Source organism: Triticum aestivum, chromosome 5B (assembly GCF_018294505.1).
Source record: "Triticum aestivum cultivar Chinese Spring chromosome 5B, IWGSC CS RefSeq v2.1, whole genome shotgun sequence".
NCBI classification, from domain to species: Eukaryota; Viridiplantae; Streptophyta; class Magnoliopsida; order Poales; family Poaceae; genus Triticum; species Triticum aestivum.
The window spans coordinates 103737869-103750746 of NC_057807.1; positions in this window are offsets into that span (position 1 = coordinate 103737869).

Consider the following 12878-nt stretch of genomic DNA (forward strand, 5'->3'; position numbering starts at 1 on the left):
GCTTCTTTTTCATTGTCATGCTCTCTAGCCATGGATTCAATCAGCAGCTCCGTATGATTCCCCTCGTCGCTGTCCTCTTCTTCTTCATTCTCAACAACAGCAGTTAAACGTTGAGAGCTCTTATCATAGCTCTGAGATGAATGATTTCCTACCACAGATGCATTAGTTTCCCCTTGTTCAGTGGAGGAAGCAGGGTATGAATCCACCCTTGCTTTCTTAGGAAACGAGGGAGATGCACTGCTGTCCACAGCGACCGAGGATTGATTTCTATCCCCCCAACAGCCACAATTTTCTCAACCTCATAAAATAAATCATAGAATTGTTCACCCAGCATCCCCTCAGCAGATGGAGGAATTTTTTTGACCTCCCTACATCCAAGTAAAATCCTGACATACTCAGGCTTATGTAAAGTAGCCTCATCCACTTCCAATGTAATGCCCACCAGTCCCCCAGCATATGCAACATGTTCAGTACATCTCTTTTCCAAGGGGACATTCCTAACTCTTACCCAAGCCTTTTCCATATTTCCTTTAGCTCCTACAGATGCAGACCATGGAGTTATACCCACAATCACTGCACCATATTTTAAGAGAAGGCGTTTGCCATAGCAACAGGCTCTTTCCACCTCACTGGCATTAGGGAACCTCATGACAAACTGAGTAGGGCCAATGGAACGGGCAGTACAATGCCACTTTTTTTTACCAGGTTTATGAGCAAAAAACCCATTGAATTCATGTTCAATCTCTTTCACAGTAGCATCCCCTTCAATGATGGTGATTACTACATTGTTAGTTTTTTCAGAGTTTTGTTTAGCAGCAGATAGATCAGGGATGTAAAAGAAACCCTGTCCAGGAGATTGAAATCCACACAGCAAAGGAACGCACTCCCACGGCCTCAACGATTGACACAACTGAGCCATATGACCAAGTTTGTTGCATTTCTCGCAACGAATGGTAGGACAGCGAGGAGCGAAATGACCTGGGTTGTTGCAGTTGAGGCACTGATCTTCAGAGCTCTTGGCGGCCGGAGTCGAAGTCGAACCAGCAGCAGGAGGAGGCGGCAACGCATCCTTGGCCGCCGCCGTCTTCTGGGGTTCCCACCCCTTGGTGCCTCCTCCCATCGCCCGCGCCGCCGCCTCCCATCTATCTCTAGTGCCTCCTCCAGTAGATCTTGAGCTTCCAGGGACAGATAACAACGGATCTGGCCGCTGCCAAACCATATGGCATGTCTGGTTGGGCGGCGGCGCCTTGTGCCCACCCCCAAATCCACCGCGGCCAGAGGAGTCGTGCCGTCCTCCGAATCTTCCTCCGTCTCGATCTCCCATCGTCGCGGGCGGGTCGCCGCGGATCTTTGAGCCCCCAGAGATCTGCGCGAAGGAGCGGTCGTCACCGCCGACCTTGTCGCGCCACCAACCGAAGGAATTGCTCGGGGGAGGTGGAGGGGATGGGGAAACCCTAGCTCTCTCCCATAGATGCCCAAAGAGGAGAGCGAGATGTGAATCTGGACTAGTGGTGGTAGGTGGGGGATTGGATGCGATCCCCACCCCTCGGCTCCTGTTAAATATCCTCTCGCCATTGCTGCAATCGGGCCCCTCATGGCGGTGAGGCAGCCATGGATATGATCCAACCGTGCTCGTGGTGCCAGTTATAGCGCATCTGACCGCTGCATGCTTCTCCGGGCCATCGCTTTGCATGTAAGGCCCCGCACGCGCCGAGGTCCCGCATGGCGGCGGAATGAGACGGTCAACCCTAGCCAAGTGGCACGGGAAGGGGATGACCTGGTTCACCTCGATGCGCTCTCCCTCGCGCATGTATCTGGTGTCGACCGTCACGCCCCGCTTGTCAATCAGGACCATCCTGAGCGCTCCATGGCGGAGGAGGATCTCGCCGTCGTCGGCGGTGAGCGTGCGTGCGGCGATGAGGTCCGGAACGAACATGACGTGCCAGCGCGCGTCCATCCTCCAATCAACAGCAGACGATAGTCTCATTTTCATGAATGCAAAGGAGGATAATGCTCAAAGGTCGAATCGTGTTCTACGGATCTATGAGGACTGTTCTCGCCAACGTGTGAATCGGGAAAAAAGCTTTATCTTTTTTCAGTCTGAATACAAGTGATCCGGTTAGGCAAAGGTTGAAAGCCATCCTCGGTATCTCTGTCGAGGCGTTCAAGGAGAGATACCTTGGCTTGCCGACAACAACGGGACAGATAACGAGTGGTACTTTTGAACATCTTAGAGAGAAGATTAGAAGTCAGTTGCAGGGAGGCACAGAGCGTATGATTTCATGCGCGGGACGGGAGGTGCGCCTGAAGTTGGTGGCTCAGGCGATCCCGGCTTTTTCCACGAGTCATTTCAAACTGTCTAAAAAGGTGTTGGGGAACGTAGCAGAAATTCAAAATTTTCCTACGTGTCACCAAGATCTATCTATGGAGAAACCAGCAATGAGGGGAAGGAGAGTGCATCTACATACCCTTGTAGATCGCTAAGCGGAAGCGTTCAAGAGAACGGGGTTGAAGGAGTCGTACTCGTCGTGATCCAAATCACCGAAGATCCTAGTGCCGAACGGACGACACCTCCGCGTTCAACACACGTACAGCCCGGTGACGTCTCCCATGCCTTGATCCAGCAAGGAGATAGGGAGAGGTTGAGGAAGACTCCGTCCAGCAGCAGCACAACGGCGTGGTGGTGGTGGAGGAGCATGGCAATCCTGCAGGGCTTCGCCAAGCACCGCAAGAGAGGAGAAGGGAGAGAGGTAGGGCTGCGCCAGGGAGAGGTCAAAACTCATGTGTTGGCAGCCCCTAGACCCTCAAGTATATATAGGGGGAGAGGGGGGGCTGCGCCCCCACCTAGGGTTCCACCCCTAGGGGCGGCGGCCAGCCCAAACCCATCTAGGGTGGCGGCCAAGGGAGGGGAGAGGGGAAACTTGCCCCCCAAGTTTAGGTGGAAGCACTCCCTCCCCAAACCCTAGGCGCCTTGGGCCCTTGTGGGGGGGCGCACCAGCCCACCTGGGGCTGGTCCCCTCCCACACTTGGCCCATGCAGCCCTCCGGGGCCGGTGGCCCCACTTGGTGGACCCCCGGGACCCTCACGGTGGTCCCGGTACGTTACCGATAAAATCCGAAACTTTTCCGGTGACCAAAACAGGACTTCCCATATATAAATCTTTACCTCCGGACTATTCCGGAACTCCTCGTGACGTCGGGGATCTCATCCGGGACTCCGAACAACATTCGGTAACCACATACAAACTTCCTTTATAACCCTAGACATGACCGAGACGTTCTCCGGTCAATAACCAACAGCGGGATCTGGATACCCATGTTGGCTCCCACATGTTCCACGATGATCTCATCAGATGAACCATGATGTCAGGGACTCAATCGACCCCGTATACAATTCCCTTTGTCTAACGGTATTGTACTTGCCCGAGATTCGATCGTCAGTATACCGATACCTTGTTCAATCTTGTTACCGGCAAGTCTCTTTACTCGTTCCATAACACATCATCCCGTGATCAACCCCTTGGTCACATTATGCACATTATGATGATGTCCTACCGAGTGGGCCCAGAGATACCTCTCCGTTTACACGGAGTGACAAATCCCAGTCTCGATTCGTGCCAACCCAAAAGACACTTTCGGAGATACCTGTAGTGCACCTTTATAGCCACCCAGTTACGTTGTGACGTTTGGTACACCCAAAGCATTCCTACGGTATCCCGGAGTTGCACAATCTCATGGTCTAAGGAAAAGATACTTGACATTAGAAAAGCTTTAGCATACGAACTACACGATCTCTGTGCTAGGCTTAGGATTGGGTCTTGTCCATCACATCATTCTCCTAATGATATGATCCCATTATCAACGACATCCAATGTCCATGGTCAGGAAACCGTAACCATCTATTGATCAACGAGCTAGTCAACTAGAGGCTTACTAGGGACATGGTGTTGTCTATATATCCACACATGTATCTGAGTTTCCTATCAATACAATTATAGCATGGATAATAAACGATTATCATGAACAAGGAAATATAATAATAACCAATTTATTATTGCCTCTAGGGCATATTTCCAACAGTCTCCCACTTGCACTAGAGTCAATAATCTAGTTCACATCGCCATGTGATTAACACTCACAGGTCACATCGCCATGTGACCAACATCCAAAGAGTTTACTAGTGTCACTAAACTAGTTCACATCATCATGTGATTAAGACTCAATGAGTTCTGGGGTTTGATCATGTTTTGCTTGCAAGAGAGGTTTTAGTCAACGGGTCTGCAACTTTCAGATCCGTATGTACTTCGCAAATCTCTAGGTCATTCTGTAAATGCTACTTCCACGCTCCACTTGGAGCTATTCCAAATGGTTTCTCCACTATACATATCCGGTTTGCTACTCAGAGTCATTCGGATAGGTGTTAAAGCTTGCATCGACGTAACCCTTTACGCCGAACTCTTTATCACCTCCATAATCGAGAAACATGTCCTTATTTACTCCAAGGACAATTTTGACTGTTGTCCAATGATCCATTCCTGGATCATTCTTGTACCCCTTGACTGACTCATGGCAAGGCACACTTCCGGTGCGGTACACAGCATAGCATACTATAGAGCCTACATCTGAAACATAGGGGACGACCTTCGTCCTTTCTCTCTTTTCTACCATGGTCGAGCTTTAAGTCTTGACTTCATACCTTACATCTCAGGCAAGAACTCCTTCTTTGACTGATCCATCTTGAACACCTTCAAGATCATGTCAAGGTATATGCTCATTTGAAAGTACCATTAAGCGGTTTTTGATCTATCCTCATAGATCTTGATGCTCAATGTTCAAGTAGCTTAAACCAGGTTTTCACTTGAAAAACACTTTTCAAATAACCCTATATGCTTTACAGAAATTTCTACATCATTTCTGATCAACAATATGTCAACAACATATACTCATCAGAAATTCTGTAGTGCTCCCACTCACTTCTTTGGAAATACAAGCTTCTCATAAATTTGTATAAACCCAAAATCTTTGATCATCTTATCAAAGTACATATTCCAACTCCGAGATGCTTACTCCAGTCCTTAGAAGGATCACTGGAGCTAGCATACCTTTTAGCATCCTTAGGATCGACAAAACCTTTCTGATTGTATCACATACAACCTTTCCTTACGAAACTGGTAAGGAAACTCGTTTTGACATCCATCTGCCAGATTTCATAAATGCAGCTAATGCTAACATGATTCCGACGGACTTAAGCATCGCTACGGATGAGAAGATCTCATCGTAGTCAACTCCTTGAACTTGTGAAAAACTCTTCGCCACAAGTCGAGCTTCATAGACGGTGACATTACCATCCACGTCTGTCTTCTTCTTAAAGATCCATTTATCTCAATGGCTTGCCGATCATCGGGCAAGTCCACCAAAGTCCATGCTTTGTTCTGATACATGGATCCTATCTCGGATTTCATGGCTTCTAACCATTTGTCGGAATATGGGCCCACCATCGCTTCTCCATAGCTCGTAGGTTCATTGTTGTCTAGCAACATGACCTTCAAGACATGACTACTGTACCACTCTAAAGTAGTACGCATCCTTGTCATCCTACGAGGTACGGTAGTGACTTGATCCAAAAACTTCATGATCACTATCATAAGATTCTACTTCAATTGGTGTAGGAGTCACAGGAACAACTTCCTGTGCCCTGCTACATACTTGTTGAAGTGACGGTTCAATAACCTCATCAAGTCTCCACCATCCTCCCACTCAATTTTCGAGACAAACCTTTCCTTGAGAAAGGACCCGATTCAAGAAACAATCACTATTGCTTTCGGATCTGAATTAGGAGGTATACCCAACCGTTTTGGGTGTCCTATGAAGATGCATTTTATCCGCTTTGGGTTCGAGCTTATCAACCTAAAACCTTTTCACATAAGCGTCGCAGCCCCAAACTTTTAAGAAACGACAACTTAGGTTTCTCCAAACCATAGTTCAAACGGTGTCGTCTCAACGGAATTACGTGGTGCCCTATTTTAAAGTGAATGCGGTTGTCTCTAATGCCTAACCCATAAACGATAGTGGTAATTCGATAAGAGACATCATGGTATGCACCATATCCAATAGGGTGCAGTTATGATGTTCGGACACATCATCACACTATGGTGTTCCAGGCGGTATTGGTTGTGAAACAATCTCCACAATGTCTTAATTTTGTGCCAAACTCGTAACTCAGATACTCATCTCTATGATCATATCATAGACATTTTATCCTCTTGTCACAATGATCTTCAACTTCACTCTGAAATTACTTGAACCATTCAATAATTCAGACTTGTGTTTCATCAAGTAAATATGCTCAACATCTACTCGAATCATCTGTGAAGTAAGAACATAACGATGTTCACTGCATGCCTCAGCACTCATTGGACTGCACACATCAAAATGTGTTACTTCCAACAAGTTGCTATCTTGTTCCATTTTACTGAAACCGAGGCTTTTCAGTCATCTTGCCCATGTGGTATGATTTGCATATCTCAAGTGATTCAAAATCAAGTGAGTCCAAACGATCCATCTTGAATGGAGTTTCTTCATGCGTATACACCAATAGACATGGTTCGCATATCTCAAACTTTTCAAAAACGAGTGAGTCCAAAGATCCATCATCATGGAGCTTCTTCATGCGTTTTATACCAAAATGACTTACATGGCAGTGCCACAAGTAAGTGGTACTATCATTACTATCTTATATCTTTTGGCATGAAAATGTGTATCACTACAATCGAGATTCGATAAACCATTCCTTTAGGTGCAAGACCATTGAAGGTATTATTCAAATAAATAGAGTAACTATTATTCTCCTTAAATGAATAACCGCATTGCGATAGACATAATCCAATCATGTCTATGTTCAACGGAAACACCAAATAACTATTCAAGTTTAATACTAATCTTGATGGTAGAGGGAGCATGCGATGTTTGATCACATCAACCTTGGAAACACTTCCAACACTTACCATCAGCTCACCTTCAGCTAGTCTCCGTTTATTCCGTAGCTTTTATTACGAGTTACTAACACTTAGCAACCGAACCGGTATCCAATACCCTGGTGCTACTAGGAGTACTAGTAAAGTACACATTAACATAATGTATATCCAATATACTTCTATCGACCTTGCCAGCCTTCTCATCTACCAAGTATCTAGGGTAATCCTGCTCCAGTGGTTGTTCCCCTTATTACAGAAGCACTTAGTCTCGGGTTTGGGTTCAACCTTGGGTTTCTTCACTAGAGCAGCAGCTGATTTGCCGTTTCATGAAGTATCCCTTCTTTCCCTTGCCCTTCTTGAGACTAGTGGTTTCACCAACCATCAACAATTGATGCTCCTTCTTTATTTCTACTTTCGCGGTGTCAAACATCGCGAATACCTCAAGGATCATCATATCTATCCCTGATATGTTATAGTTCATCATGAAGCTCTAACTACTTGGTGGCAATGACTTTGGAGAAACATCACTATCTTATCTGGAAGATCAACTCCCACTCGATTCAAGTGATTGTCGCATTCAGACAATCTGAGCACAAGCTCAATGATTGAGCTTTTCTCCCTTAGTTTGCAGGCTAAGAAAATCGTCGGAGGTCTCATACCTCTTGACGTGGGCACGAGCTTGAAATCCCAATTTCAGCCCTCGAAACATCTCACATGTTCCGCGATGTTTCGAAAACATCTTTGGTGCCTCAACTCTAAACCGTTTAATTGAACTATCACGTAGTTATCAAAACGTGTGTGTCTGATGTTCGCAACATCCACAAACGAAGTTTGGGGTTCAGCACACTGAGCGGTGCATTAAGGACATAAGCTTTCTATTGTCCGCATAATCGCTACTGTCAACTTTCAACTATATTTTCTCTAGGAACATATCTAAACAGTGGAACTAAAGCGCGAGCTTACGACATAATTTGCAAAGATCTTTTGACTGTGTTCAGGATAATAAAGTTCATCTTATGAACTCCCACTCAGATAGACATCCCTCTAGTCATCTAAGTGATTACATGATCCGAGTCAACTAGGCCGTGTCTGATCATCACGTGAGACGGACTAGTCATCATCGGTGAACATCTTCATGTTGATCGTATCTACTATACGACTCATGCTCGACCTTTCGGTCTCTTGTGTTCTGAGGCCATGTCTATACATGCTAGGCTCGTCAAGTTAACCCTAAGTGTTTTGCATGTGTAAAACTATCTTACACCCGTTGTATGTGAACGTAAGGATCTATCACACCCGATCATCACGTGGTGCTTCGAAACGACGAACTTTAGCAACGGTGCACAGTTAGGGGAGAACACTTCTTGAAATTTTAACGAGGGATCATCTTATTTACTACCGTCGTTCTAAGCAAATAAGATGCATAAACATGATAAACATCACATGCAATCAAATAGTGATATGATATGGCCAATATCATTTTGCTCCTTTTGATCTCCATCTTCGGGGCTCCATGATCATCATCGTCACCGGCATGACACCATGATCTCCATCATCATGATCTCCATCATCGTGTCTTCATGAAGTTGTCTCGCCAACTATTAGTTCTACTACTATGGCTACCAGTTAGCAATAAAGTAAAGTAATTACATGGCATTGTTCAATGACACGCAGGTCATACAATAAATTAAGACAACTCCTATGGCTCCTGCCGGTTGTCATACTCATCGACATGCAAGTCGTGATTCCTATTACAAGAACATGATCAATCTCATACATCACATATCATTCATCACATTCTTCTTGCCATATCACATCACATAGCATACCCTGCAAAAACAAGTTAGACGTCCTCTAATTGTTGTTTGCATGTTTTACGTGGCTGCTATGGGTTTCTAGCAAGAACGTTTCTTACCTACGCAAAAACCACAACGTGATATGTCAATTGCTATTTACCCTTCATAAGGACCTTTTTCATCGAATCCGTTCCGACTAAAGTGGGAGAGACTAGCACCCGCTAGCCACCTTATGCACCAGGTGCATGTCAATCGGTGGAACCTGTCTCACGGAAGAGTGCGTGTAAGGTCGGTCCGGGCCGCTTCATCCCACAATACCGTCGAAACAAGATTGGACTAGTAACGGTAAGCATATTGAACAAAATCAACGCCCATAACTACTTTGTGTTCTACTCGTGCAAAGAATCTACGCAATAGACCTAGCTCATGATGCCACTATTGGGGAACGTAGCAGAAATTCAAAATTTTCCTACGTGTCACCAAGATCTATCTATGGAGAAACCAGCAACGAGGGGAAGGAGAGTGCATCTACATACCCTTGTAGATCGCTAAGGGGAAGCGTTCAAGAGAACGGGGTTGAAGGAGTCGTACTCGTCGTGATCCAAATCACCGGAGATCCTAGTGCCGAACGGACGGCACCTCCGCGTTCAACACACGTACAGCCCGGTGACGTCTCCCATGCCTTGATCCAGCAAGGAGATAGGGAGAGGTTGAGGAAGACTCCGTCCAGCAGCAGCACAACGGCGTGGTGGTGGTGGAGGAGCGTGGCAATCCTGCAGGGCTTCGCCAAGCACCGCAAGAGAGGAGAAGGGAGAGAGGTAGGGCTGCGCCAGGGAGAGGTCAAAACTCATGTGTTGGCAGCCCCTAGACCCTCAAGTATATATAGGGGGAGAGGGGGGGCTGCGCCCCCACCTAGGGTTCCACCCCTAGGGGCGGCGGCCAGCCCAAACCCATCTAGGGTGGCGGCCAAGGGAGGGGAGAGGGGAAACTTGCCCCCCAAGTTTAGGTGGAAGCACTCCCTCCCCAAACCCTAGGCGCCTTGGGCCCTTGTGGGGGGGCGCACCAGCCCACCTGGGGCTGGTCCCCTCCCACACTTGGCCCATGCAGCCCTCCGGGGCCAGTGGCCCCACTTGGTGGACCCCCGGGACCCTCCCGGTGGTCCCGGTACGTTACCGATAAAATCCGAAACTTTTCCGACCAAAACAGGACTTCCCATATATAAATCTTTACCTCGGACTATTCCGGAACTCCTCGTGACGTCGGGGATCTCATCCGGGACTCCGAACAACATTCGGTAACCACATACAAACTTCCTTTATAACCCTAGCGTCATCGAACCTTAAGTGTGTAGACCCTACGGGTTCGGGAGACATGTAGACATGACCGAGACGTTCTCCGGTCAATAACCAACAGCGGGATCTGGATACCCATGTTGGCTCCCACATGTTCCACGATGATCTCATCGGATGAACCACGATGTCAGGGACTCAATCGATCCCGTATACAATTCCCTTTGTCTAACGGTATTGTACTTGCCCGAGATTCGATCGTCAGTATACCGATACCTTGTTCAATCTCGTTACCGGCAAGTCTCTTTACTCGTTCCGTAACACATCATCCCATGATCAACCTCTTGGTCACATTGTGCACATTATGATGATGTCCTACCGAGTGGGCCCAGAGATACCTCTCCGTTTACACGGAGTGACAAATCCCAGTCTCGATTCGTGCCAACCCAAAAGACACTTTCGGAGATACCTGTAGTGCACCTTTACAGCCACCCAGTTACGTTGTGACGTTTGGTACACCCAAAGCATTCCTACGGTATCTGGGAGTTGCACAATCTCATGGTATAAGGAAAAGATACTTGACATTAGAAAAGCTTTAGCATACGAACTACACGATCTCTGTGCTAGGCTTAGGATTGGGTCTTGTCCATCACATCATTCTCCTAATGATGTGATCCCGTTATCAACGACATCCAATGTCCATGGTCAGGAAACCGTAACCATCTATTGATCAACGAGCTAGTCAACTAGAGGCTTACTAGGGACATGGTGTTGTCTATATATCCACACATGTATCTGAGTTTCCTATCAATACAATTATAGCATGGATAATAAACGATTATCATGAACAAGGAAATATAATAATAACCAATTTATTATTGCCTCTAGGGCATATTTCCAACAAAAGGTTTACAAAGGAATCACCTCATGCATGGCGAGATACTGGTGGAGTAGCTCTCTTGACCGCTGATCTTTGCATTGGTTGGATTGGGATACACTTGCAACCGCGAAAATGAAAGGAGGGATGGGTTTCAGAAATCTGGAGCTTTTCAACTTGTCTCTTATAGGAAAGCATGGTTGGAGGCTCATTACGAGTCCGAATTCGCTTTGTGCACGAGTGCTCAAAGGGAAGTACTTCCCGAATACCGATTTTCTCGGCATTGGAGCACACCCGCACACTTCGGCTACCTGGCGAGCTATTTTGGCAGGCAGGGAAACATTGAAGGATGGTATGATCAAGAGAATTGGGGATGGTACGACGGTCTCTATTTGGAGAGACCCGTGGATACCGGGGCTGATCGCAATGAAGCCGTCGACCCATGTTGGTACGGCAACAATGAACACAGTTTCAGAATTGATCGATGCTGAGTCTGGGACATGGAAAATTAACACAGGGCGAAGCAACTTTATCGCCCCGGAGGCAGAAGCTATAATAAATATTCCTTTGCGGCGGATGGGAGGAGATGACAGCTGGGCATGGTCGGCTGAGAAAGCAGGCATCTACACTGTAAAATCGGCATACCGAACTCTTATGATTCGCAACGAGCATATTGCTCTAGAAGAAGGGTCGGTTACAGAATCTTCAGTGACGAACAAGCAGATGTGGACGAAGCTTTGGAAGTTGAACGTGGTGCCCAAAGTTCGCGTGTTCTGGTGGCGTGTGCTTCGGGGGATCCTTCCTGTCGAAAGCACTCTTAAGTACAGACACATTGCGACTATAGCCAGGTCTAAAATATGCCTGTTGGTGGACGAAGATATGTATCATGCATTGATACAATGCACACATGCAAAACGGTTCTGGACAGAAGCCTGTGAGTGGCTGGGCATTAAGCTTTCGGATTTGCATGGACTGACATGGTCCAGGGATATTCTCTGTGACCCTCATTTCGATGATTCAGACCAAGCTAAGATCATTTTGGTGATGTGGGCTATTTGGACATCTCGGAACAATATTACTCATGACAAGGCAAGTATGGATCTGAAGCAGTCATTGCAAATGATTAGAGATGCTCTGGCGGTGTTAGAGCTTTCAACCAAGTATGCTAGCATACTACCAGGTCATGGGTGGCGAGCACCTGACGGTGAGGTAATCAAGATTAACACTGATGCTGGAATCTCTTTGTTGGAGCACAGAGCAGGGATTGGTGGTGTGGCTCGGTTAGCTTCATCGTTCATTTCAGCTTGGATCAAACTCGGGTTCCTACTTTTGGGACTAGTGCTTCTAGCCACTACACCACAGTCGTGTTCATGTTGGAAAGGAACAGGCGAACTACTTGAAGGAAAACACCGGGATTATTCTGTTTTCTCTTCTCTTTTTTGGTTTTTTTGTTGATTTTTTAATTTCTTCTCCTATTTTCTCCAAAAAAATTCATTTCTTTCTTTCTTCGGCTTTTTTCCGTTTCTTCAGTTTTTTTTTCATTTTCTGTTTTGTTTTTTGTTTCTTTTCGTTTTCACTACATTTCCGTACATCTCAAAAACATTCTTTAACAAGTGATCAACATTTATTGTATGCACATTCAACAATGTCCGAACGCTTAATCAACATTTTTCAAATACTTGTTCAATATTTTAATACTTATTCAATATTTTCAAATACTTGTTCAACATTTTTAAAATACTTGATCTACATTTTTTTGATACATATTCAACATTTTTCAAATATGTGTTAAACATTTTAATACTTATCAACATTTTTCAAATACTCATTCAACATTTTTAAATACTTATTTCAACATTTTCAAATACTTGTTCAACATTTCTAATACTTATTCAAAATTTTCAAATACTTGTTCAACAATTTTCAAATACTCATTCTTATTC